The sequence below is a fragment of the Taudactylus pleione genome, unplaced genomic scaffold (assembly GCF_031769625.1).
Source record: "Taudactylus pleione unplaced genomic scaffold, aTauple2 ptg000642l, whole genome shotgun sequence".
Taxonomy (NCBI): domain Eukaryota; kingdom Metazoa; phylum Chordata; class Amphibia; order Anura; family Myobatrachidae; genus Taudactylus; species Taudactylus pleione.
In genome coordinates, this window is record NW_028285044.1 from 1,096,590 (window position 1) to 1,102,589 (window position 6,000).

Below are 6,000 nucleotides of genomic sequence, written 5' to 3' on the forward strand. Positions count from 1 at the left end.
TTTGTACGTTTATGTTATCAGTTATTGATTATTTATTTTTGATAAAAAGTATCTTTGGCAGAAAAACGAAAAAAAAATATTATGCCAATTGGTTTGTGTTTAAACAATAAATTTATGAAAAAAATCTGACATTGTATTGTGACATTATTGGACAAATGGGTTACATTTAATCCTGGCCCTAAAGGCAAAAAAGGACACCAAAAACCATTTCATTTGTATAAAAAAAAGGCCTCTTGAAGGAACGTTTAAAAAAACACATAACGATGCAAATTGCACATTAAAAAAAAAAAGGGGAGCTAATTAAAACATGATGACATTATTGTCACAATAGGCCATAAACAACAAATTGAGGCCAAAAAAAACCCCAAAAAATGTACGCCAATTGATTGTGTAATCCTGACATTAGCAGGTATGATTTCCACCTGCGTACGGTTTTGTGCTATCCCAATAAACTGCTTTCCAAACACATACCAAGCCGGTTTTCAATACAACACTAATTGCTTTTGTGACCACCCGCGATTAATCGCTGCAACATCGTGGAGTCCCGGGACGGAGGAGAAGGCCATCGCCAATGTGGTCGAGTAATCCAGACCCTAAACTGTGCGAGCATTTTGAAGGGAAAGAGGATGTTCCAGTGACGTATGTGACGGTCCGAACACATTTGACGTTCGCATCTGCTAATGTATGTACGCCCCAAAAACGCCTCGCCACGCCTGCGTTTTTCCATCTCCACCCCCGTCAACACCCAAAAACGCCCTGTTCTGTCAATCACATTTGACATGTCACTTCCTGTACGCTATTTTAGGAACGACAGATAAAAAGCTCGCAATCTGCCGTACGCACATGCGCAGTGTAACACCGACGCATGCGTGGTTAGTCAACATCGGAACGCAACGAGCGTACTACTGTTTGCGAGTGGCTCTGAATGAGGGCCAAAGTGCATACACACGGTCAGATTTTCCTTCAGATCTGTACAATAACGTTCAATCGTTCATATATGAGGCAAAATCTGACATATCTGACATGTTTGTCAGATGAACAATGCGTGTTCCCGTTTGTCAGATAACGATATCTGACATCTGATGCGTTTGCAGTCAGATTTGGACTAATCCATTCATTTTAATACATGCAAAAATTGTTCAATCATTCAAATCGTTGATAAATTGTTCAAATCGTTCATCTGACATATCTGACCGTGTGTATGCACCATTACCGTTATAATGACTAACATGGGAATCACCTTTTTTGTTTTCTTTCATTTAATAGTTTTTCTAGAGTCTGCATAGATATTTACATGCAATTAATTTTACAGCAAACAAGTACTCCAAAATATAATCTTAAGTACTTAAGGTCTGATACAGTTATAGGTTGCACAAAGAAAGGCATAACATTTCCCTTCATAGCTTTTTTTCCATGCCACATACTGTTCCCAGTACGCACATGCCCTTCGGGTGAAAGACATGCAGTGTATGCGTATTGTCATTCTTAGAAGCTAGCTGACAGAGCATGGACAGAGCAGACTGGTGCATGCCGTAGCAGCAGCACTCATAGCTTGTAACTTCTTTCCAACAACACCTCTATTCTGTAACAAGACTGCAGCAGTGATGTCTGTGAACCTAGAATGCATAGGGTCAGAAGAAGGTAGGCAAATAGGAAGGGACAAAGACACTTTTGACCACCTTGGACTATTTTTGTCTCAGTGAAACGTATTTTTACATGTGTGTGTGACACTCTGGAAAAATGCTTCCGTGCCACACAAAATGTCTTACACACTGTTCCATGCTTTTATTACTATATTACTTTATGTGTTTTACATTCTAATTTTACTTGTTTAAATTATTTTTTAAAGAGCTGGTTCTGTAGTGGAAGACCTCCTCTAATGGCAGTAGTGTTATTTTGAGTAAATAATGAATTTCATAATAGCCAACATGCTTTTGGCATCTAGAATACTCTTGAGGTCAATTACAACATGCACCTTATGCCAACCGCAATGCCCCTTTGTTTTGTACCAGTGCCATGGTCGCCCAGCACACTTCAAGGTGTGGAGAGGAAAACAAATCTTTAGAAGCTAATTGTGCAAATGTATAAACCTCACATCAGAAAAGCCTACAGCCTCAGAACCACTTCTGTCAATTAGATTAACCGTAAGGTTTTCTTCTAAAATAATGCCTCTAATATTAATCATGTATCTGTCTATATTACCGGTGACAATTTCTTCTGCATGAAGCGTTTGGTTACATTGCTGAAAGAGCTCCTGGAAATATGTTTCTCCACTGTAGTATAACATTCAGATATAAATAGGTCCCATTAATAATATAGTATGAGATCTGATCTCTGCCAGCACAGAGCTGGTACAAAAACAACATCCTGTTGTGGAGTGTAAATGAACCTCCACACATCAAGGCATGTCCTAGACACTGTACCCTCAGCGCCCCATTTTTCCTACTGTCCCAGAATGTCCAGGGGACTCACAAATTTCATTGAGTTTTCTCTGACTCCGGTAAGAGTAAGGAAGCCTCCCGGACACGTAAACTTCCCAAGGGTTTCATGGCTTTACACCACAGATGCTGCGAAATGTCTCACCTGCACTAAACACTTAGAGGTAGAGGTGTACGCGGACCCACGTGTTTTGAATTTGGTTCTAATTCATCATTGTGTTTTGGTTTCGACAAAAGTATCCTCAAGTGTTTTGTTTGCGGTTTTGGATTGGGATGTTTTTTCTTTTTTAATTGATATAAACAATTAAAGTCATTTACTTTGGGTCTGTTTTTGTTTCAACTGTATTATTAACCTCAATAACATAAATTTCCAGCCATTTCCAGTCAATTTTGACCACCTCACAATATTGTTTATCAATATTGGCCATAGTCTACATCGAGCTGGCTGGCTAAACTAAGCGACAAAGCAGCGCCACAAACACATGGCAGTTTAAAAGTAAAGGGCACATCTGTGAAATATTGCAGCACAGCAGTGGCAGACAGGATTGCCTGATAAGTGCCCACGTCAGGCCGACTTTGGGGCTAATTGGATAGCCCCGGGCGAGGTAATTAGCCGCGGTAATTTACTGCGGCTAATTGGATACCGCCCACAGTAGAGTATACTATTTTTGGGGAAAATAATAAACAATATAGTATAATGTAGAGCTAGATTTGCTAGAGAAAAAAAAGATGCAGGTTCACTTTAATGACACCCTAATGGCGTTTTTTTTTAACACAGTGCCTGAACAAACAACACAGTGCCTCACAGTGCTCCTAGTATTGACAACCTAATGACAGTTTTTTTAAGACAGTGCTTGAACACACAACACAGTGCCTTACAGTGCTTCTAATAATGGAACCCGACTGACTTTATTTTTTAACACAGTGCCTGAAAACAAAATACAGTGTTTTTTTTTTTTAGCACAGTGCCTGAACACACAACACATTGTTTTATTTAAAAATGTTGAACCCAGTGCCTGAACACACAACACAGTGCCTCACAGTACTCTTAGTACTGGCACCCTACTGACATTTTTTAACAAAGTTCCCTGAACGCACAACACAGTGCCTCACAGCGCTCCTAGTAATGGCACCCTACTGGGTGCCATTACTACAGCAAAGGTACCAGTATTTTATTTACATTTTGTAACACAGTGCCTGAAGAACACACAGTGCCTCACAGTGCTCCTATGGCAGTGGCACCCTAATGGAGTTTTTTTTTATAACAGTGCCTTGCTAACACAGTGGTTCTAATGGCTTTTATTTTATTAACACAGTGTTGGAACACACAACACAGTGTCTCACAGTGCTCCTATGGCAGTGTCACCCTATGACATTTTTTTTTAAATAACACAGTGCCCCTTTAACACAGGGCTCCTAATGGCTTTGTTAACACAGTGCCTGCCTGAACACACAACATAGTGCTTGAAGCTCTGAACACGCAACACAGTGCCTTACAGTACTCCTATGACTTTTGTTTTTAATCACCACCCCCCTTTAATACAGTGCTCCTAATGGCATTTTATTAGTAACACAGTGTCCCTTTAACACAGTGCTCCTAATGGTGCCTGAAAGTGATGTTTTTTACTGGTCCTGATTACACATCACAGTGCTGCAGCCCACAGTCCACAACCTCTCCCTCCTTTCTCCTGTGTGGAATGGCGCCCGATCATAAGCAATGGACTTTTATAAGCATTCTAAAACACGCCGGATTCAGCGCCAGGAAGATGATGTTTTGCCTCGTTTTGGGATCCAAACTTGGAGGGAAGACCTGAGCCAGGGATTAGTTTGACTCATAACCCCTAAGTACAGGTGTGTTCGTATTCCAGGAATCCGAACCCGCACATCTCTACTTATGGGTGAATTCAATTACTGGTGATATGCCGCAGAGCATCGCCATGATACATTGCTGCGTGCATATCAGCCAGTTATGGTACCCCTGACATTGCACGTTTTCCTGTACAGTCCTATGGAGTGTGAAGGAGAACGTACAATGTCTCTGGATGTGATATGGCTTTCTAGAAAGCACATTGCATCCATTCCGCCAAACTGAACTCTTTGATCTCCCAGAGTAATGTCCCAAAGTAATCAAGTATGCTCCAAACCTATTACCTCATTTCCATCATTTTTCTTTGCAAACTGAAATCTTGTTACTACATTGCTCACCAAGTGCACCTACTCTGTACCTCTCTAGAATTACCTTCACTCCACCCAGCCCCTCCATTCTTTCTGCACAAACTGCTCCTCGCCTCCACAACAAATGTGGGCATTCTGCTATCAAATCTGTCTTCTGTCGGAAATTTAGAAACAGTTGGACAAAATGCAATGAGTCCAAAGGTAGTTTTGCTCTGCTGAGCTCCTGTTTTGTGCTTTGTAAATTACCCTTTGAATCTAACAGTTCAGGCGTACCAGTCCATTTTATACAAGGTCTGTGGCGCAGACTTCATCAGCTCTATTTGATAGGACACCCTATGATCTATGCAAGATTAAGGGTCCTATTTATGCTTAGTGGTGGAGAGGCCCGTAAAGTATCATTAATTATCGCCATATATATTGATGATTAGATGGTTCAATTTATCTTTAAAATGCCATAAAAATAATGTAAGTGCATAATTGAAGATAAAATGAAGAGGGGAAAAAACATGGTTCTAATAGGAATACCATGACTAGATGAAGATATTAATGAAAATAAATGATACAATTTGGTGAAAATCAGCATGGAGAAAAAAATGTGGTATGTTACTAACAATAAAATTATATTCCTCTAGATGGCAGTATAATATCAACATATTATTATTAGTGTATACATTGCATGCAATGCAATATAAACTATTACAATAAGCAAAATGTATTGCAAATTTGCAATATCTTTGTAGTGGAAGAAAAGTTTATAATTTATAAATAATAACAATAATAAGCAGTATATACTAGCTGTACAACATATTTTCTCTAAAAATATACAGCAGCTCCCAACAGTCCCAATTTTGACTGGGTGTGGATCAAGAGATCGACAGCAAAAAGGTTGACAAGCAATAGGTCAACACCAGATGGTCAATAGTCAATAGGTTGACAGGGACAAAAAGTCGACGGGTACAAAAGGTTGAAGGTTGACACACAAAAAGCATACTTACCTACATTCCTGGGCAGCTTTCTGGGAGCTGCAGGAGGGGAGCTGCTGCCCTCCTCTTTGGGGGGCGGTGCCAAACAATAGACGGCATTAGGCCCCAACCCCATTACAGAAAACCCCCGCGATTCGCTGGTCCGTGAGGAGGGGGCGGGGCTAAATGACGTGATTTGCCCCATTTAGCCCCACCCCTTACCTACAGACCTGATAATTTCAGGTAAAATCTCTCCATCCAGCCCACTTCACTAGAAATCTACTCTTCCGGGATCACGGGGGGTTACCCAAAAAATCGTGAGCCTCCCTCGATTCCCGGGAGAGTAGGCATGTTTGACAAAAAGTCTATATGATGTAGGCAGGACTGCCCTAGCCCAACTTTTTTGATAAGCAAGTATATTTTTT